Source organism: Pimephales promelas, chromosome 8 (assembly GCF_988280905.1).
Source record: "Pimephales promelas chromosome 8, fPimPro1.hap1.1, whole genome shotgun sequence".
In the NCBI taxonomy this organism is placed as follows: Eukaryota; Metazoa; Chordata; class Actinopteri; order Cypriniformes; family Leuciscidae; genus Pimephales; species Pimephales promelas.
This window is the reverse complement of record NC_142776.1, coordinates 27246443-27271010: the sequence shown is the minus strand read 5'-3', so window position 1 is coordinate 27271010 and position 24568 is coordinate 27246443.

The window sequence follows — 24568 nt, the reverse complement described above, 5'->3', positions numbered from 1 at the left end:
AGCAGAATGTGAGCTACAATGCATGTGGGTCTGTATTTTATGAAGTTGTTCAGTGACTTTTGTTAAACCGGTAAATTACCCTAACGCTTTTTAAGGCAAAATCTAAATATGTTGCTATCTCTCGGTGCAACAGAATGAGTTCACTCATCCCAGATTGTGCACCAACCTCAGTATAATAGGCCAGTGACCCACTTCTCACCCTGTTCTAATGGCAAGCCATTTCTCTTTTGTTGTCATGCTCACTTCATAAGAGAAAAAAGACCTCATGAATGCTCTCTGCCCCAAGTGCCTTAGTGCAGAGAGGAGTTGACATGCCGTCACCATGGTAAAGAACTCCCAGCAACAACAAAGCTATCGGGGCTACCACAGATATCCCTGGTGACTTTGAGAGATACTGTCTTGGAGCAAAAAACTGCCTTTTTTTTCAGGACGAGCAGGGCGTTGGCTCTTGGTTCGTGTCTGTTTCTGTGATAACAAGACATAAAAACATAATACAAACGGAAGAGTCTCTCATGCCAAAACTGAGAGCTCTATCCTTTGATGAGGATGTCACGCTCGAGTTTTCAAATGATTGTGTCAGCTACAAGAGCCTTGGTGCTTCCTGTGGTGTCGCTCAGAAGTGATTCGAACTCATCTAGTTTGACAGGAGCTTTTCATTTATGCCGTTGCCTCCCTTGATGTCGAGAAATTAATAATTTAGTCCGTAGAATCGGTCTCATCTGATTGGCCAAGGTTAGCTTTCCAAGAACGATGATATTCAATAAAACAGTTTAACGGCTTGTACATTGTTTCGTTTGTTATCACTCTGCTTCCTTGTGGTTGAACATTCAAGAAAAACTGTCAGTCTGAGCAAGAGTGATATGATTTTTTCAGCCACTCTTTCGTTACAATAAGTGTGAGTCTTTATGAGAGAATCTTTGACACATTCATTCATTCACCAAATTATTCAAAGATACTGATTAACTTCCCTACTATATACAGTAGTAGGTGAAAAAAATAGTGTGTGAAAGATTAGTAGTCACAGCATTCATAAAACGGTACCCGGGTGACCAACTACTTCCAGCGAGATTGTGAAGTGTGCATCGAATGGACACTTTACTAAGTACCTATTCAGAGAGAATGTGTTTATAAGTGAGTGATTGAATGATTCTCTCAAGTGATTCTTTAAGCAACACCACTGATGTGTCGCTCTGAGATGCAGAATGTGCTTTGACTTTGAATGAAACGATTTTTCATTTACAGAGCAAGAACAGAGAAACAGACTTATTTAAGTTTCTCACTAATTTACTATTTATTGAATAGTTCAGTACAGTTAGTTTTTCCCCTGAAAAATCAGCATTGACGTGTCTGATATTTAGTACAACAGCATGTCTGCTCATGTGATCTTGTTAACACAGTAGTGCAGTGATGCCAAACTGTTTGTGTTGAAAATGTATGGCATAGTTTTTTTTTTTTTTTGCTTACTCTGCAAAAAGCAGCAATAAATTGAGTGAGGGGCAATGAAAGTGAAGTCTAAGTATTTGTGTACTCATTTTTCCTTAAGCACTTTGGAATGTTGTAGAGGCCACGTTCCAAGGGGTAGTCCTTCACAAGAATATTAATTCAAGTTATTTGTGCTTCAGTTCAATCTGCAGATTTGACTGCTTGCACTTCAAGCAATCCATGCGGAAATAATCTGAGATTATCCATCCCCTTCTGATGCTCCACATTTTCAAAACGGATTTCCCAGAACAAGTGCATCCCCATTCCTACTGTGAAATGACTAGGTCATCTTTTTGTCTGGATAGCATCTGTTTTTGTCAGCAAGCTCTCTCTATGATTAAGGACAGCAGACTCTCTTTCGGAAAAAACAAGACGCTGCTCTGCTGGAAATATCACAGCGAGCTGAATATATGCTTGCATGTTTGTTTTTGGTCTTGCCCTTCATTTTACACAAGAAGACAATAACAACTCCCACCTATGGTTTTACAAGATTTCCAGTCTATGAAGAGCAAGCAGATTTCGTGTAATCTTGGCCAATCATTTTCCCTGATGTTCTTCTGAGCTCAGATAGAAACATGTTTTACAGATGTACTGAAACCCCCTCAGGCTTTCTCTATACTTTCAGCCGTGGAAGGCACTGCTTCACTACCCTACAAGCACACCTCTCCAAGTACCAATTGAGTGTTGATATCAATCCTTGATGAAGTGCTAGAGGATTGGCAATGGCCTGACAGAGGAGAGGGATCACAACAAACAAATATTAGTAAAAGGATTTAAGAGTGAGGGTGGGAGTCGACTCAGATGGTGGAGAATTTCACAACAACGTGATGCGTTGAGGTACTGAACCACAAATCAACTAATAGATAGACAGACAGACAGGAAATTACAAGGAACCGGTGTGTGGAAACAAGCTTTTCTTTTTCAATTTACATCCAATTGATTTCAAGTAATTGCCTAATGCATGGTTGCTATCCTTCCTTCTTGAACACACTGCCTATTTTTTTTTTCTAACAATGATTCTTTAAGATTCATCATCATAATAACCGAAAAGCCATTTTACATTGAACTTAAATAATACCAATTATGCCATGCAGGACAATCATATATTATATTTAAATGAGATTAGAAATAGCCCGAATGGAAACCTTTAATTCCATCTCTGAATATACTGTGACAGCACTTTTCTAGAATAGAAACATTTGCCTAAGGTAGACAGTGCGACTACATTTTTCACGCTCTCTCACACTTCTGACAGATAAATCTGAAATTGTCATTTCTTTTTCAGGCTACAAGGGTTACCATGCGGATGACTACAGCCGTCATGCATGTTTTTTTTTTTTATAAAAAAAATTCAGTAAAAACAGTAATAGGGATGTTCACTGGCGTCATGTGACGTCACGAAATGGGCGTGGGCGCGAACTGGTTGGCAGAAAGATAATTCAGCTGATAATTCTTTGTACGAAGAAGCTAAAAGGTAAAGCTTTTATAGACCATTTTGCAAGATGTAAACAAAACTGGTCCAGAAGCACTTCCTGTTTCAGTTTTTTAACAAAGTTCAACATAAAAGCTGGGATTAAAATACAACCAACAGAACATATAAAACTGAATCAAAAAGTTAAACAAACATCTTTAAAGAGCATATTGCAGGTAAAAAAAAAATCGAAATTTATAGATAACCTTGTATGAAAATACCATTTGAAAAGTTAATGCAGGATTTAAAATGTTTTAAAACAGCATAAGGACACTAATTTAGAAGATAAAGTGAGCGTTTCTTGGACTGCTAGTAAAAACGGCTTTTTTTCAACACCGCGTCATTTGACGTCATAGCAGGGAGCCGCAGCCTCGGCTCAGTGAGAGCAGGCTGGTGTTCAGTGAGAGCGCTCGTCAGTCAGTGTGCTTTCGTTAGTTTTTGGATTTTAATTTATCATCGTCATGGTAAATTATTGTGTTTGTGGAGATTGCAAAAACTCCAGCCTGTCAGGACTTCAAGATCGAGCCCACAAGTTTCCATTACAATAAAAGTGACGGTGCTATATAGCCTATCTTTCGTTCCTGGTGCGGTTTGAGCAGGTGAAGAGACGGGATTTCTCTTCTGCATCGTCTCGGAAAACGCGGTCGTGTGTTGCGTTCACTTCAGATCAAATGACTATAGCATCCCGGCGATATGATGGAGTTCAACATCATGGTATGCCGAAGCAAGAATATTGATCGTCGTATACTACCAATGGCATCAAATAGTGTTATATAGGTAACTTAGTCATGTCATGCCCTAAATAGAACTTATAATTGAAAAATAAAATTGGTTGTTTAAATACTCAAATCTTTAATGTTCTGTTTATGTTATAACCTAGGTGAAAAATATAAATTAAAATTTTACCTGAGTATAGCCTATGCTTTTAGTATAGAAATATACTCAAGTAAAGTTTTTATACATTTAATAGTATATAAATCTACCCTAAACATACTAATGCCTGCTGGCCTGTTATAGGATCATAATAATCTGTACAATATTGTGAGCACAGTGTATATCGTTAGCGAACGTGTATAGCCTACAAGCACGTCTCTCACCTAAAAGGCACCTGTCCTGTTCTCCACTGGTTCTCCTCACATCACAGCTCAATTTTTCTCTGACCATTCTGTCTGACATTATCCTGGCCTGTCCCTGATCTCTTTAGCATAGCAGGCTCATAACTTTATGGCTTGATCCGTCATACGAGTATTTCCTCAGCGTCCGAAATGTCATGCGATTCATTGCTTTCCTGTTGTGTGAATCGACCGCTCTCCCGCTCATTGCGTCACGCCCGCCACGCCCATTTTCAGACGCGGAAGTAAAATTCTCTCACAAAAACGACTGCAGAAGCTTCTGTAGCGTGTTTATACGTATATTTTAAAGAAAATCTAGTTCCTACATTGTTTTTCTATGGATTGACTCGTTGGGTCCTCTAACCTGCAATATGCCCTTTAAGATTTTTTCTTTACATGTGAAATAAAGAAAACAACTGAAACAGGAAGTGTTTCTGGACCAGTGTTGTTTACATCTTGCAAAATAGTCTACAGTATATAACCAGGGTTCATGTTCTTTGCCTGATCCATAACACCTGAGTAAAAGCCCGGACACACGGCCAGATTTGATATTCGGCGACACCTACCTGTATCTCACCTAAACCTACCCGCGTCATCTAACTGACGCTTTCCTTTAGCGTCAGTTAAATGACGCCGTAGGATCGTGTGACTAAAGGGCGCCTTAAGCGTCAAATATTGAAGCATGGTCAAAGGTGACGCCTTGGGGTGAGAATGCATTGTTTACTAGAGAGTCAATAAAGGCGTACAAATCTTTAGAAGTCATAATTACGATTATTCCTTGCATTAACTAAGGATAACTGGTAAATTTGTTACAACTAGAGTAAAATAGAGGTGTAATTTGTCCATGGGCTATATTTTGAATCAAAATGATACACCTCTGATCTATAGCATTGGTCAATATACGTAAAAATGTATCAAAGAAAATACTATAATTTGCCCTTAGTCAATAAGGGTATGTGTACACAGATGATACACCGTACAGTACCCAATGTTTGGGTTAACTTTAATGTCTTTATAATGCTGTGCAGCAAACGGCCATTACTTTTCAGCCAACCAGAGCGCATGTAACCGCGTCGTGACGTCACGGGCGAAGATACTTATAGTGTGAAATATCCTTACAATTTAAAAAACCTTTTTCTATTTTGATATATATTAAAATCGAATTTATTCCTGTGATAGTAAAGCTGAGTATGAATATGCTTTTTTTGTGTGTATGTAAACCTTCATACATTTCTTTTTCAGAATAGACATTTTAAAAGAACAGCTTTTATTTGAAATAGAAATATATTTATAACATTATAAATGTCTTTACTGTCACTTTCGAACAATTGAATGCATCCATAATAAATAAAAGTATTCATTTATTTTAATAATAATGATGATAATCATATATTACAATATACTGTATATAGCTGTACTTATTTTTTAAATAAGAAATACAGCCAGTGATTTTTTTTTTTTTTTAGATTGGCAGTGGATTCAAATTTACTTGGCTTAAAAATCTGTTGGAATATTCATGATGTCTCTTTGGAAGACTTGGATCTATGAAATCCGTGTCTGTCATTGATCTGGGACTCCTTACAGGCCGATGAAATGGCATGGAGGCAGTGTAAGATTTCGGTATCTGGTGGCCTGCAGTGTCTAGGATAAATAAGCTCTAGATTGTTTGTTTACTCTGTGAATGACAAGTGGGAGTAGAGAGGCCGTGGGGAACAGATGGACAAGGTCTTCAGGGGGCTTCAGAAACACTTCAGTCGCAAAGCCGTTTCACCTCACTGAGGGGTTTGGCAAAGTCAAAGACACCCTCTTGTCTGCTCATTCTCCTGGTGTTTGAAAATGAGCTCAGGCAGTTCCCTCACCACGGTCAGATCTGTCAGCCTGATTGGTGCCTCCATAACACCTCACACTCGTGTCGACAGCAGCTTTCGACAATCACGGCTGGCAAATCGGGCTGTTTTCTGACAAAAATGACCGGCGGACACCATCCTGTTTTCGACAAGAGGGGCAAGGCTCCGGTCATTCACGAGCGCCTCTCATTGCTAGCAGTCCAAGACCGAATCTCACAGCGCTCCCTGGAAACACACACCTGTTTCTGCGCTAAAAATATCAAGGAACAATATCGAAGTCCATCTGTCACTTATGAGACTCTGACATTTTTAATCAGATGGACAATGTGAATGTGCGGCGGTTTTATTGAGCCACAAGTAAACAGCCAACTTTGGCCAAAGAGGTTGGCTATAATTGAATTCAATATGATCTTTTTTGTCAGGGAAGGAAACAAAGAGAGCTTGCTGATATGAGTAGGCAGCCATAAAAAGCTGGCTTTTCAATGCAGTCTGCAAAATCCTTTGAGGTTCAGCCTTGCTTTGAGATTATTAAGTCGGAAATACATCAAAGAATGAAGCAATGAATTGCCTATTATTGCCAAATTATTACTGTTTGGAGATGCAGCCAGGATTGTGTGCAGCAATTTTTCTCTCTCCACCCTTTAATACTTTTCTAGATTTCTGTCATGGGGATAAAGCCTGCTACAAAACAAGCAGCAAATGTGCAATTTAATAACACAACGGCTGTACATCGCAAGGATCACACCCTTCGATTCAAATGAACAAATTCCTTAAACTCATTATCTAATAAACTGGCAACGCTCTGATTTATGAAAGAGATGCTCCCTGTGTATGTCCTGCATAAAAAAAAAAAAAAAAAAATGCCCACAATTACGATCACAAGGAGCCGCAGTTCTTGGTCACTAATGTTCGGGGAGTTATTTGTGTCTTTTTATTCCACATACGAGTCTATGAAAGAAGGCTGAAAGAGTAAATAAGGCAGCAGCGGGCGTTTGAGCAATGGCGAAATTGGCCCCGGTGTGTAAAAAGGAGGCTGTAATGATCTTAACGTCTCTCCTATAAATTAAATTCAAATAGCCATTTCATCCACTAATGGATGCATAATTCCAGAGTTATAATTGTACTCCATTAGCTCATTTGCTCAGTGTCTCCGAAAGGGTACCTGGAGGAATGCAAAGCCAGGAAGTGGCACTGTTGTCTTCAGAGCTGAAGTAGCCTACCATCATCTACATCAGATAAATTTGATCCGTCGTCAAATGCTTTCGTTCACTCGCCGAATGAGCACCGTATAATCTCAAGCACCCGGTTCACATTCATTCTCTACTATTCGTCCTCCTTTCAGAGCTTTTGGCAAGCTTTAAGCCGTGCCTGACAGGTCTATTTCGCTGTCCTTCACAGTCAGTATGTGCGGGTCCCGGGAGCTCCAGTTGGCTGCTGACCCTCTGGGGGATTATGTCTCTACACTAACCTGTGAGAGTGAGGGTTGAGGGGGTAATTAAAACTAAATAATAAAAGTTGCTCTTCAATCTAGGGGTGAAATTTCAGATCAATGAAGCCAGAGGGAGGGCAGCTGTTGTTGCCCTAGTCGTACACTGCTTCACACAGCGTAATTCAAACACTAGGATACTGATTCAGTCTTCACAAATCCATTTTCTTCCTGAAAACATTGACACATTGAGGTAATAACCAAGGTTATTTTGTCACTGACAATAAAAATCAAATGATCCATGTAAACCTATAGACAAGATTAACTGAAACAAACACACACACACAATAAATAAATAGCAACAGTTAGTTCTTGCAGAAAATACCACCCACTACATTCAAAACAGCCAGAAGGTAGTTTAAGGCGATTGTATTTGTTTCTTTGCTACAATAATATTGTCTTTACAATGCATCTTAAAGCTTTAATGCTAAAAACAAGTGTTGGAAATGCTAATTCGGCTCTAAATATAAATGCTATGAAGTCAGTCCTGAATTCACATATTAGTCATGATTGCGTGGTAAGAAAAACAGAAACACAGAAAACCACAAATAATTGTTTGTTCTCATACAAAAACATGATGCATCATGTCATTGCAAACACAACAATGAAAGAGAAAAATAAGCAGGATTAAACAAAGGCTTTTGCATAAACAAAGAACAAATCCAATAAGGAGGTCAATTGCTGCTTTGGTATTTTGCCACTGCAACATGTTACAATTGGTTGATTTCGCCCTTGATAAAACGCCTGTTTTATATTAAAAAATGAATAAAGTATAAAGGACAATGTCACTAAAGGGCTATTTCTAAAATGAACCAAACCATATATCGCTTGCAGTAACTACAATCATATCACAATACTTTTATGTATGTGTTGAAGGATTGCCACTAACCCATATTCAAAATAACATGCCTTTAAGAATTGAATTGAGATTAAAGGAGAACTCCAGCGCAAAATTCTGTTCTCTGAGATTTGTTTTCATGATAATCGTATGTAAAGAGTTTTATCTCTAAAAACTGTTAGCGTATAACGCTAGTAATGGGGGCATTTACTAAGTAAAAAGAAATCGCTAGTTTATACCACTAACAAGGCTCAAAATAGCATCAAACCTGTCAAGTGTGAACACACCCTAAAATGATGTAGCAAACAGTCTATGCGAAATTGCAAAACTTTTAATTTCTCATTTGGAAAAATGTCACCATATTGTGCACACAACATATGGGGGATTTTCATAAATGAACTTTCACTAGGACAAACTCATCATTTACCCCTCAATTCTTCGAATTTGCAGAGCCAAACAAACTGAAGCAGGCGTAAAAGATTTATTTGAATTACAATTCAGTAAAGTTGGCCTCCAGAAGGCTTGGCATATAGCGCATGAATCTTATGGACCCTTTCATGGTGCTTTTGAGTCCATTTTGAAGGCTTGTAAGCTTTAGCCCGCATGGGGAATAAGAGCAACCAGTACAATTATCCTTTGTGTTCCACAGAAGAAAAAAAAAGTCATACGGGTTTGGAACGAAATTAGGGGGAGTAAATGATGACATAATGTTAATTTTTGGATGAACTATCCCTTTAATTTCACATGATGTGAGGCGTGTATATGCAAACTCTGACTTATGAATTGAAAAGGAGTCAATTTATAAACTTTTACTATAAAATGTTTTCCCAAGCCATGATATTTTTTAACTACTTTTTTCTTAGTAATGCAAAACAGGAATGAGACTGACCATGATTTTTCCACTCCATATTCTAAACTAGGCTACTCCTGTCTCACTGGGAGACATCATTAATCCTCGAAACGTTCTTTCACTGTTGCAATCAACAGAGACTGAAGTGTCATTTGCACTGTCAGACTGACCTGGTCTTTCTTCCCCGGTGAGTTTGACAGGAGTGTGAACACAAAAGCCAGCAGTGAAGGGTCAAGCTCCATGCTTGGAAGGGTTTGCCGTTACAGCGCATGGCCTGATGAGCTTTTCTTCGAGTACTGCGTGGTTGTCTGAAAACTCATTTGTTGGTGGAAACCACAGAGAATTATTTCACAATATGATTTATCTTATTGAAATGGCAACAGAGGACCTTCTATGCCACTCTTGATCACTACTGAGTGAATGAATTTCTTATTTGTACAAATCACACATCAATCCCATAATTAATTTTGATTGTGGTTATGGGATTTTTCTCTGAGAAACTATTTCAGGATTAATACTCTCTAGAGCGATATTTTCATATTCATTATATCTGGCAGCCGCCCTATAATGATTACTTATTATGTATTATTTCAGTTCCCTTAACTCACAAAAACTATATTTTATTGACTTATTAGAATACTATTTTAAACAGAACAATGCATTTTATGAAATAAAAAAAATTGTAAGAGCATTTGAAAAAGATACATATTTTTTGGCCTAATTACTAACAATCTTTGAGCAACTGGACAATTATGACTAGTAAAGGGCAAGGATCAAGTTTTTTTTGCGAGCTGTATTTTATAAGCAAGTGAGTGAGATGTCAGTGAAATGAGATGGTAACTATGCACTCACCCTTTGCCACAGACACTGCAGATCTATGAGAGTGTGAGCCCTGTTGCTAGGATACAGACCATGGCTCCTTAAAGGGAGCGCTGAAGAATGGAGAGAAATGGGAAAACAGATTTTTTTAAACTAATGGCTTTTCGATGAATTTTGAAATAGAGATGATCAATGGAAATAATTACACATAACTGTGCTGGCTTATTATTTTTTTTTTGTTCAACATAGCTCTCTCTCTCTCTGTGACCTACACAACACAGCACAGGAGGCAATAACAAATAGGCTACTATACACAGAAAATGCGTATTTTTGTTTGCTTTAAATGCCCATAAATAAATACGTGGACATGAACTATGGATTGGGGCTGCAGTTATTAGTAACTTTACCTATATCCTAAATCTTCTGCCAAGAAAAAAAATGAAGCGTAGCGTCAGTTCTGGCAGTCAAGCTCGCATCAGCTTACTCTCAGCCTATCCATGTCTACCTATAGGAATACGACGCCTATCACTGTACATATATATAAGCTGCTTCAGTATTATCAGCAGCTATCGCGTTTCTCAGGAGCTAATTACCCTCCTCCATCCCCAGCTTATCCTCTCGCCCAGTCAGGCATTCTGATTCCCCTTGAATCAGATTAAATTCTCGAATGATGTTGTACTTTAAAATCTTGAATGAATGATACCTGCAAAACATTCATGTTGGTTCTGTTCTGTTTACCCTATGGGTGGTTATTGCTGCTCTCCCTGCTCTTATCCATGCCCGCCTGCACGGATGCGCAGGGATTTACAGAACGGAACCATACCGCCAATCCAAACTGTATGCTAATTGTCAATCGTAGCTATTTGACGATAATGGTCCTGACAGAAATAGTCATTACATCATGTACAAAACAATCAGGGGTGTGTTTCCCGAAAACATCGTTAGCCAACTATGGTCGTAATTTCCATTGAACTCTATTGGTAACGACGGAACTTGCGACCATAGTTGGCTAATGATGCTTTCGGGATATGCACCCTCAACGCATTCTCACCCCAAGGCGTCACCTTTGACCATGCTTCAATATTTGACGTTTTAGGCGCCCTTTAGCGTCACTTACATGACGCGATCCTACGGCGTCATCTAACTGACGCTAAAGGAAAACGTCAGTTAGAGGACGCGGTTAGGTTTAGGTGTGGGGTGGGGGTAGGGTACACGCGATCCTAGGGCGTCATCTAACTGACGCTAAAGGGCGCCTAAAGCGTCAGATATTGAAGCATGTCCAAATGCTTCCCAAGGCGTCAGTTAAGTGACGCCTTGGGGGTGAGAATGGGCTGGCACCCTAGCTGAGCAACGAAGCCAAACACTGCAATAGTATTACATTTAAAATAATAAATACGTCCACTTAGATCTCTTTTTACACATTGATGGTTACACCTTATTTCGATGGTTCACTTAAGACATTCAAAAATACTAAGTTCTGGAAACTCTTGACGGCGCAGGCTAATTCATCCTTAACTCAAATGCTTGCAATCATTTTCTCTATAGGGCACAGCTGATAGCAAATGAGCCCACTGTTCATCCTTCAAATACTGGGGTGCGTTTCCTGTACAACGACGTAGTTCACTGTTTCACTACCATAGTACGATGCATCATTGGAGAAATCAACTAGCTAGTCACGACTGTTTCCCGAAACCCACTGTTGCAAAGTATCGTTCAACCACGTTGGTTTCGCACATGGCGGAGTAATAACTACTTTTCATGAAACTGTTTGAGATCCAATTTACGCTACATTTTTTAATATAAATTACAGACAAGTCATCTGAGGACTATTTCTAATTGTTCTCAGTTGTTTTGCTTTATAACCATTTGGCTCGTTCTTACATAGTAGAGCACGTTCGCACATGCGCACTCTTCAAACACGGTACTTCAAATCTTTTGAAAAACTAAAAGACGTAAATTAAATTTGTACGTATTCTAAATAAAAGGCACCGGTTGTACTGAATGTCAGCTTGCTTATTTTGCTCAAGATAAGAATTTATTACGTCCAAATGTGTTGCAATTTAGAAACGATGCCTCTAACCACAGGTCGAGAGCTGTCGTTCAAACTTTGCGATGCTGTTTGCGAATGTTCATTGGAACGATGGTTTCGGGAAACAACGATGCTGATAACGACTGAACTTGCACCCCTGGTTAGCATTTGCCTTAGCAGTGCAGCGCGCTTTCAGAAACCCCCCACCTTCCCCAGCTCCACCTGTATAGATCTGCTACGAGTAATTTGTGCACTATATTAAACAGTAGCAGCATGTCTTAATTGCTCACAGCAGTGTCATGATTGTATTGTTCAATACATTTTGTGTGTCTGAAATAGTATATAAAAACATGATAATTTTATTATTAGATTTGATTCTGTTTGTGTGTGTGTGATAGCATGACACATAACCTTTGCATAGGCAGCTGTGCTGAAATGGCTTTCTCTCTGCCTGTCAACAACATCTCTGACCCCATAACCCCTGGTCTTAATTACATGTAGGATTAAAATGGATTGTCTTCCTTTAGAGATCCATAGTGCATTTTATTAGATAGCCTGGTTGCAAGGTCCTTGAGTGGATAATTAAAACAGAAAGGCAGTTCGGGTGATGAATTCAAAAATTCTGCCACTGAAATTATTCAAATGGTTAAACAGTTCTAAGGCATCATATGGGAGCTGTTATCCTCTTATTAATAACAATGTGGAATGAAAAAAGAAGCCATGGTGAAACATGCCTTGGCAAATAAATCTTTGGTGTCTCTATGGACAATTTGAAGGTTCTTTTGGAGTGCAGGTGCTCCTGACACCTCTGTATCATTTATTCTCCACCTTTCGGCCATGACATTTAGTTTCTCCCCAAGTAACAGCGGAAGGGCCAATCAGAAATGAGAAGAGCAGCTGTGTTGAGTTGCACTCCTTTGCTCGGAGAGGTTTGTTTTAAATGTTTGTGTGACAGGAGCGGGGCATCATTAGGGAACTTGCACACACATGAGCACTGGCTGAGAATGCAAAGACATGCTTACACTGACAGAAAACAGGATGGCCTCCTCAGACACCCTGATCTTGATGTCTTCGTCAGCCAGGCAATCGATAGATGTGAGGAACTGTAAGGAACACTTGCCACCGCTGAGACCTGGCACAGAGCATTTATAGCTTGTTAGTCAAATGTATTTTTTTCCCCTGCTACCATAAAAAAAGAGTTTTATCTGATGAGATGAGCTCACAAAATTACAGCCATGTCGAATAATCTTCAGTTCTACTAAATTAGCAGAGGCCATTTGCATTTTGGAATGCATAAACATACCCTTGAGATTTTCTCAGATGATGTGTTGTAGGAGAATCTCCAATTTTCCATGCAAAATGCAGTGACCCTTCTAACCCAACACAAATGGAATCATCTATAGGCTTAAAATTCGAATCATTCCGAAATGATTGAAATTGGTAACACATGTTTATTCATAACATGAACACATTTTATATAGTGATTAAGAGATCTTTAGTTTGATATTTCTATATGCTAATGCATGAGTTAATGAGTTAGTTATGGTTGTTTTACGGTTTCAATTTAGCCGAAAAGCCTATCATAGGCAGCTTAATAGCACGGTGACAACTTATTCCTCTCTGAGCAAAGGAGACAACAATTCGGTTTTCATAGCCAAATGTACCAATAGAAATACTGACCTTCAAAAATAAACCTACCCAAAGATATGCTGCATTTAAGACATATCGTAATGACCAGTCTCTATAGGCAACGTTTTATTCGGAGCTGTGTATGTCATCAGACTGGGAATTATGCATTTCTATGGCAACACAATCAATGGCTAAATGAAATTTACTGCAGTCATGTTGTACAGTGGTCATGTGGTACAAGTAAGAGATCTCTGAAAATGTCCATCTTCCAAGCTGTAATTACGAGCTCTACAAAGACGTGAACACTTTTTACAAGTAATTATGGTAATTACAACATGGCGTTAATGCACCTATGTATTATCACGAAACCGATACGAAAGCATTCAGAGATGTCTATTCTCTTATCGTCTTTCGTGGTACTTTGATGTCATACACCAATCGGGGTACAGTGCTGCAGTCAAACACACCTATTTCCTGAAGTAAAATATTTCATAACCCCTTTAACTCTTGTCTTTGCACTTTTTATGTAATAGAAGCTATTTCATAAAAGTTCACTAAATTCATGGGGATTATTTGCACATTTGAAGCGCAAAATATACTTCGAAATATACTACTAAATATACTGCCTGTGTAAAAAAACACACAAAAAACAAAGTATACTTTGGGAGATAGATTGAATTACTATGTAAATATGCTTGGTGTAAACATTTGCAGAGGTTTTTTTTTTTTTTTTGCAGAGTTTTAATGCCGTAGAATCCTAAAGGAAAATGAATGGAAATGCTAAACTAAAATATAATGTATCCCATACTTTAACCAGGCTAAATAAAGAGAATTACAATGTGGTGTTCAGGTTTCTGTTCACTGTTAGTGTAATCAGTGTTAAAGTGGTCTGGATGGCGAAATTACTGCACCTCAGCACTAAAACTAGCATTTTAAATGTCATGGATTTTTTTTTTTGCACATACTACTGTGGCTGTCTGATTAGCACTTCTTAGAGGAAGACAAAATTGGCAGCTTTCAAGAGAGCAAGTTTGATGACTTAAGCATCTATAAAAGTCAGGCATGCACAGTACTTATGAATGTTACATGACAAGCTAACATAATAAAAAATTATCCTCTAAAGATTCTCAGAACTCTCAGAATTTTGCTGAGGACCTGATTATGTGACTTAAATGAGACCGCAAAGCCATGTGGTGTGTATTGACATGGTTCTAGACAGATTTATCTCAATGGAACACAGAATCTTTCCCTAATATATTTTTCCTCAAACAAATGATAGATAAGCACCAGGAATACATCTTTATCTAAATACTTGTAATTCGAAAAACAAAAACAAACAAACAAAAAACTACACAAAACAACCATATGCACACACCATATCATCTAAACCCTAGAAAATTTAAAGTCAAGATTCAGAAAGCAAACCATTCACTTATGAGAAATTCTTATGAGTAAAATTGTACAAAACTGAAGTATATTCCCATTGATATTTGAGTTTTTCTTTCAGCACACCAGGGTGACTAGGAGCATGAAATTGTCTAGCCATGACTTCCTGTTCAACAGTAGTATAGAGTAAATATGAGGAAACACAAAGGCCAATTTCCCTTAATCGTCCATCACAACGAGTAAAACCAAAGAATATAGTTCTTTTGTGCTGCAAAATATTGTTGAGCTTCACAAAATAGAAAATGGGCTCTATGCACGGTATTTTCGGTGAAGGTTTAAGGATCCTCGATAACTTCCGCCGATCGTGTTTATGCTTCTTTTTAAAATTATATTAAATAAACATAATTATATATAAAATCACATCTAAACGTATGAAAGTTTCGAAAGACGGGAGGACAGTCAATTTTGAAGACTCTGCCATAATCCCGCTTTCCTCGGTTTTCCTCTGCTTTAAATCTCCCCAACCGGAAACTGACGAGCATCCTTGCGTCAAACTTATGCGTGCATATACCCCATTGCTGTAAGAAAATAGCTAAAGCATTGAAAATTCCCATTTACACCATCAGGGCAATAATTTCAATCAACTAAAAATGTTATGAATCTGCCTGGAAGAGGATATGTGTCTAACATCCTAACGTCCAGTGAGTTTGAGTGGCCAAAGACTTTCCAAAGATCACAAATGGAAAATTTCAGAAAATCTTGGGGTCAGAAAGCCTAAAGAATTATTTTTTTTAATTATTATTATCTTTTTTTAATCAAACAGCACCTACATCACTACATGTTGTTTGGTAGGGTTTCAAGAAAAATTCTCGTCACTCAAACTCGCACACAACTAGAAATTCAAAAGGGATCTGCTTTTATGGTCTGATGAAACTAAAAAAAAAAAAAGAAATAAAAAAAAGCTTTTTAGCAGCAATCCCACCAGATAAACCACTTATCAAATTGATTCTTGCAAAAGTTTTCAGGTTAAAAACAAATGATCATGAATTTAAAAATGGACAAACTCTCTGAGAAGTGTCCATATTCAGTCATCATATTTCATAAAAGATAAGAAACACAAGGGTGAAAGGGCAAATCGTTTGTTTAACCACACTGAGGAAAATAGAAAAATGTAGTCTGACATGTTTTACAAATGCTTAAGGATAAAAAAAATAAATAAAACATATTGGCACTTATCTCCACAGGACAGGTTCTCCGGTTTGCAGTAAATATATGCTAGCCAAAGCAGTTTTCGGTGAAGTTGGCATATTTTTGGCATAGTTTTGAAAATATGGCATAAAAGCAATTTATTTTTACCAGGTTGAGTCCTCCATGAGGCAACCAGATTGTTGTTTTAGAGACAAATATATACAATACAAATGCCTCGGATTATATAATTTGCAACTGAAAAAGATGAATGATATCTCCATGAATAGCTTGAGAATCAGTCTTGAATGTCCTTCACCTAATAACCGACTGGTTGTTACAGCAACACACCACATAGCACACAGTATTACTAGTCAAATAACCTTGTTGCATCACACATTACAAATTACATGTCTGTTTTACACCGTATACCATCCATCAAGACAAAGCTGATGCTTGTATGGAATCCAAGAGAACAATCTTGTGTGGTGAGATATGATAAGATGACAAAGATGTTTTTTTTTTTTTTTTTTTTTTTAAAAAGGGAAAGCATTATTCTTTCTGCTCATTTTAATATATTCAACTGTCTTTTCTTTCTAATATGAGACTGGAAAGTGACAGGGGCCATTGTGATGAGTTTGGTGCATTCCCAGCCCAAGAGGCCATGATTCATAGCACTTTAATTGGAATAATGTATGAAATGAGTCATGCTTGCAGCCAGGAACACTAACTCCCAGCTTCGCCAGTCTCGACAGAGATCAATGCACCTAACCTCAATTCAAGAAAACATCCTTTAATGGATGCCCTAGGGAATCATTCCAAGCTTCTACCCTTCACTTATTTATTTATTTTTTAATTTGCGCGACTGTACAGCACACTTTCTAATTACCCACCAGAGTAAAAAGGGGCTTGTGTCAGAATGCAATTTTTAAATCCCATCACACTGAACAGTGGTGTTTTATCTTCTTCATTCAACTTGTGATGTGCAGGTGTATTGTCTCTTTCATGCCTTGATAGTTATGGGGAACATGTTCAGGCAAGAGTTGTAAAGTACCTTCTGCTGTGGTAAAGATGCTCTAACCGCACAACATCAACGCATTTATAGAGAGCTTAATGCTTGAGATTAATGAGGTGTTGCAATGATGGCATAATATAATAGGGTTTTAGTACAATAAGTGACATAGTTTTAATCTCTTTGGAAAGTGCTAAAACAAGTATGACCTTTGGAGACAGTCTTTTACCTCTCACTTTCTTTCATTTCAGAGGGAAATTAAATAGATTAAATGCATGCTTTTAGCTAGTTTAAACATGACAGGAGACTTTTTCCTCTCAATTTTATATGGAGGTTTTCTCAACCTCTGTGAAAGAAAATGTGAATTCCAGATAGCTGATTTCTGCACATTGCATTAAAAGAGAACTGTGATGAATGGGATGAAAAGCAGTCAGAATAGGAGTCCTGCATTTTACATCTGAGCTTTTGTGTGAGGTGTAATTTTATTTGGCCACTTTCTTCAAAATAATAAGGGACGATTTTAGGATATTTTTTTATGGCATGCAGGAACACAAAAGGTCTCTCACCTGAAGTTTTATGTAAACCTTAAAATGTCTTCATAGCATATTTCTTTATAAATTTAGCTTCACGATCTATATTTTACATTGGGCATCAAGTAGAGGCCAGTGTTTGGGAAATGCAATACAAGTAACGCAAGTTACATAATAATTACTTTTTCAAGTAACTAGTAAAGAAGTGCTTTACTTTTAAATTTACAACAAAATGTTTGAATTCTTTTCAAATAAGTAAAATGAGTTTCATTCGTTCTTTTAATTAATTCATGAATTTTTCATTTATTGACTGACATGGTGAGAGAAATCGTGAGTCTGCATTGTGTGTTCTGTGTAAACATGATGGTTAATGTAGTTCTATCTAGATTAAATCTGAGCATACATTTACTCATCTCACTTGCACAAAAACAGATTCAGTATTCCTCAAAATGAATAAAAACTGTGAAAAGCAAACTCAGAATATTAAATATGTCAAATAACAAAAATATACTTTCCCTATTTAATCTCACTTTATTAACCAATGTCTTTGCTCCCGACCTTTCATGATCCAGTTCAACCATATGAATAAGCATTAGAAAAAGCTTTGGATAAACATTACATTTTTGTTTCATTTACTACTGCTGAAGTAAGAGTGCTGAACTTTCTTCTCCTTTGTCCTATTCTTCTGCAATCCAGAATGGCAGCAAATGCTAAAAGGTTTGTTTGAACTGCGTACTCTACTGTACAACCGTGAATTTGCTCACTTTACAATCCCAATTAAGCTGTCATTCATTTCAGTTCACAATCTCACAACATTCCATTAAAATCTGTAAAGTTGTCTACACTAATAATGAATCTCATACATTGTGCATGTCTTTCCTCGTTAAAGCTGCAATCCGGCATTTTTCCTCTTTGTCGCCATCTCTGTTCGAAATCTGCAATTGCAGTAATTCGCAGAATTATCACCTTTACGTTGCACTTCAACATCCTCGACACGGCACAGCGCGGATGAACACAATGTTTGAGGAGAGTATGCAGCTGTCAATCACCACGCCGGTGTGGATACTGGCATTCAGAATCACAGATTATTCTTTTTGAAAGTATGACCAACATAAGAATTTTCACATTGCAGTAAATCACGCTGATTAAATCTAACAATCGCTTATAAGTTATCATATCACATGAAACCATGCAAATTCTACTTAGTTCTCAAATTGTTAATATTTACGTAAGCATTGCGTGACTACATGTTCACGATATCCTTCCGATATAACACAGTCTCATCCCAAATCGTCATATAACTGACGTTTTGGGACGTCTTTTGACCATACGTCAATATCCGCCTTTTTAGGGCCCCCTTAAACGTCGGTAGATGGCGATCCCGGGCCGTCATACAACTGACGCTTTACCTTTAACGTCAGTTAGGTGACGGGTTAGGTTTAGGGTTAAGTTTAGGTATGGGGTAGAGTTAGGATCCCATAACCTCATCTACCGACGTTTAAGGGGGCCCTAAAAAGGCGAATATTGACGTATGGTCAAAAGACGTCCCAAAACGTCAGTTATATGACGATTTGGGATGAGACCGGGTTGTCCGATATGTATCGAAGTCCGAACGAAGTCTTTTGCGTTTTACAGTAGGTGAATCTGGTGTCACTGGTGATTGTCGTTTGAACCTTTCTGGATCCGCCATCAAATTGATACGTTTAATTATATCAAGTGATGCGAGAATAGGCTATAAATCTCCACCTCCAACATTCTCACACGCAATATATAGCCTACTAGCCGAGACTCTTGTTTATGTGTACAGTTGTGATGTAATGACTCAATATGACGCAAAGACATGCTCGAATCTCTTGCGGAAATCCACCAATACCACTGGAATCAAAAACATTATTACAAACTTACCAATTTAAATTGAGTTAAGGAAAGCAGACAGTTTCGTACACTGGCTGGTTATGTATTTTCTTAAATATGTATTTTGGATCATTTTTAACCCCCCACAAAAAAACTATGGACTGAAGCTTTAATGAGAGGATTCGCGAGAGCGAGCAGAACTCAGCACTGTCTTGAACAAATCCAATGATTGGCCATTGCGTTCAAGAGATCCACAAACAGGTCTATGATTGGCTATATTTCTCACCGCTGCAAAAACACTCTGTAAACAGGAACATTTTACATTCTCCAGAGCTCCAAACTGTTTCACCAGTAATATTATATTATTACGGTATCAACTGAGGGTGGTCTGGCTTTGTTTGAGGGTGCCTATATTTTAACTTTTATAGTATATTTTTACATTTTTTTAACTATGTTTAAAAATATATATATATTGGGTATAAGTAAATATACAGCCCATTCTCATCCCCAAGGCGTCACTTAACTGACGCCTTGGGAAGCATTTGGACATGCTTCAATATCTGACGCTTTAGGCGCCCTTTAGCGTCAGTAAGATGACGCCCTAGGATCGCGTGTACCCTACCCCCACCCCACACCTAAACCTAACCGCGTCCTTTAACTGACGCTTTCCTTTAGCGTCAGTTAGATGACGCCATAGGATCGCGTCATGTAAGTGACGCTAAAGGGCGCCTAAAACGTCAAATATTGAAGCATGGTCAAAGGTGACGCCTTGGGGTGAGAATGCGTTGAAATATAATGGTTGAAGACCCTTGTTGTAGAGTTTGATTGGTCAACAACAAAAAGATATCAAGCATGTTTTCTATATTTATTTTGCTATACAGTATCTCAGCATGATATGGTTAGTTGAATTGCATTATTATCATAGCATTTTTCCGCTATCAGAACAGTCATTGATATAGATATTCAAAAAAAGATGTGTAATTATTCATTACATGTAATGCACACTTCACATAGCTCAGATAATGTTATTCTTACATATTGTGTGAGGACACAAAAGTTATTAATAATAAGACAATGAATAGCCTCAATGTCACATAAATTTGTTTTACTGTTCTTTTTTTTTTGCAGTTTAGCCCATAGTGCAGACCTGGCGTTTTTTTTGTTAGTTTTTTTTTGTAAACGCAAACGCATTAAAAAAAAATCTTTATAGCACACATCAATTATTCATTGTGGAATACTATTATTTTTCTCTGTCTACTTTTTATTACCACATTGAATTTCCTTTCACATTGATATTATAATGAGTACCTGAATCCAGCAGCCACCCATGCTGGCTACATCCTCTCATTTGTATTTACTTTCTCAGCTTAGTGTCACATATTATGAAAGGATTAGGTATGATTTATGTCTTCCAATTCACGAAACCGAACACATCTACTAAGTATTCCGAACCTGTGCGACAAACAATATATACCATTATTGTATTACACTGCCTTTCGACTCGGATGTTAGAATGTGCTGAATATTAGCTAAGTGAATAAAATGCTGCTAAACATAAACCAAAACTCAGAGAGTACCCATTGTCTTTACTCTCAACGAACTGAAAGCATTGATTTCCCACAGTCCTTTTTTCTCCTTGCCTCACGATTTGCCCCTTTATGAGACTACTACCTGGCCAGACTCCCCACCAGTCAACACTCCACTGACAGGCAACATGATCAAAAGCCAGAGCTGTCACCACCTCACATTCGCTCTTTAATCGCTCTGAGGGGGGAAGAAGGGTGGGGGATCTACTTTGGAACTGTCACTGTGCTCTTTTTCATACTTTTATACAGCCATTAAAGCAGCTGAGACGGAAGCGGGCAGATGGAGCAGGCGAATCAACAGCACACAAGAGAGGCTTTCCAAATCCACCCTCAGTGTATGCTAATGACTAGTTAGCGCATTTAGATTTCACCTGTCATTTCTTTACTGTTTAAGGTTAACGAAAGCAAGGAGGTGCCTATTGTGTCGTGCAGGAGGTTATTTGGTTTGATTACCGAGGGAAGGATTTTTACTTCAGATGGCCTAGCACAAGTGCTTGTGATTGGAGTTAATCGCACGCCTGCTTCTAATTTGTATTTCAGACTCGCAACTGCATCGAAGAAATTACCGTTCCAAGGTATAAATTATATTGTCAGACGGCAGAATCTGAGAGATTCGACAGGTCATCTTGGTTCGAGACAGATTGGAAGTGAGGAACGCAGATTTGCCTCTTATTAAAGGAAATCCCTTTAAGGTAGTCAAATCATGTGCCACAGGCCATCATCATCCTCTTCTCATGTTCAAATCATTACTGCAGGATTTGAGAATTTGCCCCAGTTATTGCGAATATGAATAAGGGGATATCACAAAGCAAGCATTTACAAGCAATAATCTATACTTATGAAGTGAATCAGTCGAATTGGATCAAGAATACTCCTCTTATGCCAGCATTATTCTATTCCATTAAATGTCATTACAAGTTGTTTGTGTAGATAAACTCAGGCTGACTAAAAGAACTAAGCATGACTGATGACTGCAGAGTGTCTCTTCGCTCCGTTCGTGAGGCGAATTAATCATTTGAAGCAGTAAATTAGCATTTAAGTCAATGATTTTCACTCACCACTGTTTCCAGTGGTGAGAGATTTAACAGTCACTGGCTCATATACGTTACACAACCCTCAGACACTTCACCGGGACCTTCACAGTTCAAAAGTGGCCACACTGTTGTCTGTGAGTATCCTCTGAAAGCCTTTGTCATGAGAGTCACTTTAGCAATCATTATGGAGAAAAGGTTAATTAGATTCCACCTGATTACAAGCCAGGCTTGTGTACAGACGATTGGCATACAAACATGCTTTTGACTCTCTTGCCCAATCCGACTGCCTGTCACAAGTCTGACGGATCAATGGCGTTATTCATTCATGCACAATGGAATCTATGCTGCCGTCCCCTCGTGGTGCCGCATTCAATGGCTCTCTTACTGCAACGCATTATGCACCAATTACTGACTAATTAAAAAAGATCTGCGCATTGGGCTCATACAAGGAGGAAATTAATACATTTGATAGGATTAGTTTCCTGAGAGATTGTTTAAAATGTATTCAACTATCAATCAAGGTGCATGTGTGTCTTGTAGGTACTCGGGTTTGAAGGCTAATTGATCCAGATAGGTAGCCTGGCTAATGTCAGACCCAAGTCTCATTGAGTGCGGTGTGAAACGGACGGCCGTAGGGTGCATCAAAGGTAAGTTCGCATCTCCTGCCTTGTTGGATCGAAAGGTATAAACAACTGCTTCTGTGTGTCGCATAGACGTCATCATCGTCTTGTTGCTTCCTATCCGTTATGTGATTGGTTCCCTAGATGAGGCGAAAATCTGGACCATGGAATCCAGACTACCTAGCAGTGGGGGCGATCCAAGATGTCAGCCGGAGCGGTCATAATTTCATGCTGATTCAATTTTACTTACTATCCCCTTTATTTTAACACTGTTTAAACCCGGACTCATCATATTGTTTGATTATGCTTTAGGCCATTTTTTTCTGTTTTGTTTTAGCGGAGTAACTTGTTACTTAAGTTAATTTTTATTTTCTCATGTTGCCGTTCGTTAACTCCTTGGAAACCAAGGATAGCACGATGAAACGCAAAGGAAAAAAATAAAAATTCTACCTCCAAGTCACTTACCGAAGAGATGGAATTAGATGTTCCTGTCACTGTTGGTGGGTCTGCTGCACACATCGAGAATTATGGCTTTTATTCATAAATCTCCTCTAAATTTGTTGGATAATCAATATTTTGAGTTATTCACACTTCAAAGCCAATTATATGATATTTATAAAAGGAAGGCAGTGCCTTTATTAGATCTAGACAGAGATGGTTGGATCTTGTCTTACAATGTATTGATTAATTGGCCTAATTATAACAATTTCCAAAAAAAAAAAAAAATAGAATTAAAAAAATTCCAAAACCACACTTTAATTTTAGACAATTTGGTGACCAATTTCCCTACTTAATAATGATTATGAAATTTTAGCCTCTAAATTAGCTTTTAGAATTAAGAAAACTTTGGATTCTATTATTGATGACACACAGTCAGGTTTTATGCATAATAGACACATTTAAAAAAATATCACTTGGTATTAGACCTTGTTTATTACCCACATCATACCCAGATGAGAATTTCATAGATTTCCATAAGGCCTTCGACACTGTTGAACATCGTTTATTTTATTCTGTGCTTGATTTTGGTGATTTCTTTATTAATTCCATTAAAGGAGCTGAATGTGAGATTGTGGCCAAAACTGGAACTGCAATCACTTTCAAATTAGGGTGTTGAAATGAACATCATTTCTTAATGTCTAGTGACATATCAGGGAAAATTTATGATTAATTGAAATACATTTCTTGCATACAGCTCCTTTAAAACTTTATGGTCAAATGCTAATTGCTCAGTTAAGCTGCGTAATGGCACCTCACCCAGATTCAATCTCAGTCGTGGTATCAGACATGGATGCCCTATTTCCCCGTATTTATTTTTCTTTGCACACAACTTCTTGCAGATCATATTAAACAGAGCCCTTTAAGAAGTATCACTGCTGCTGGCAGTGAAATTATCATCAGTCAATTGACAGAAGATACCACTCTTTTTTTTAAAGATGCAGGAGAAATACCGTTAGCCCATAAGACTGTCCATACATTCTCTAAAGCTCCAGGGCTTTATCTGAATATGAATAAGTGTGAATTAATTTCTCTTAAAAACAGCAATCTTCTGTCAATTTGTAATATCCCCTTTAAAGACGAAATCACATATTTAGGGATTAAGATTGTAAAGAATGAAGAGGAACGATGTAAGCTTCTCTCAAAGTTACGAAGGAGACCGCCCGTGCTATTGGGTGGTCTATGGCAGCCCTCGTCTCGTAGCTACTGAGAGACATCTTTGGTTAAATCTTGCTGAGATTAAAGATAAGGATCAGGCTTTTCTTTTAGATGCCCCTTTGTCTAATACGGTTGTTGAAAG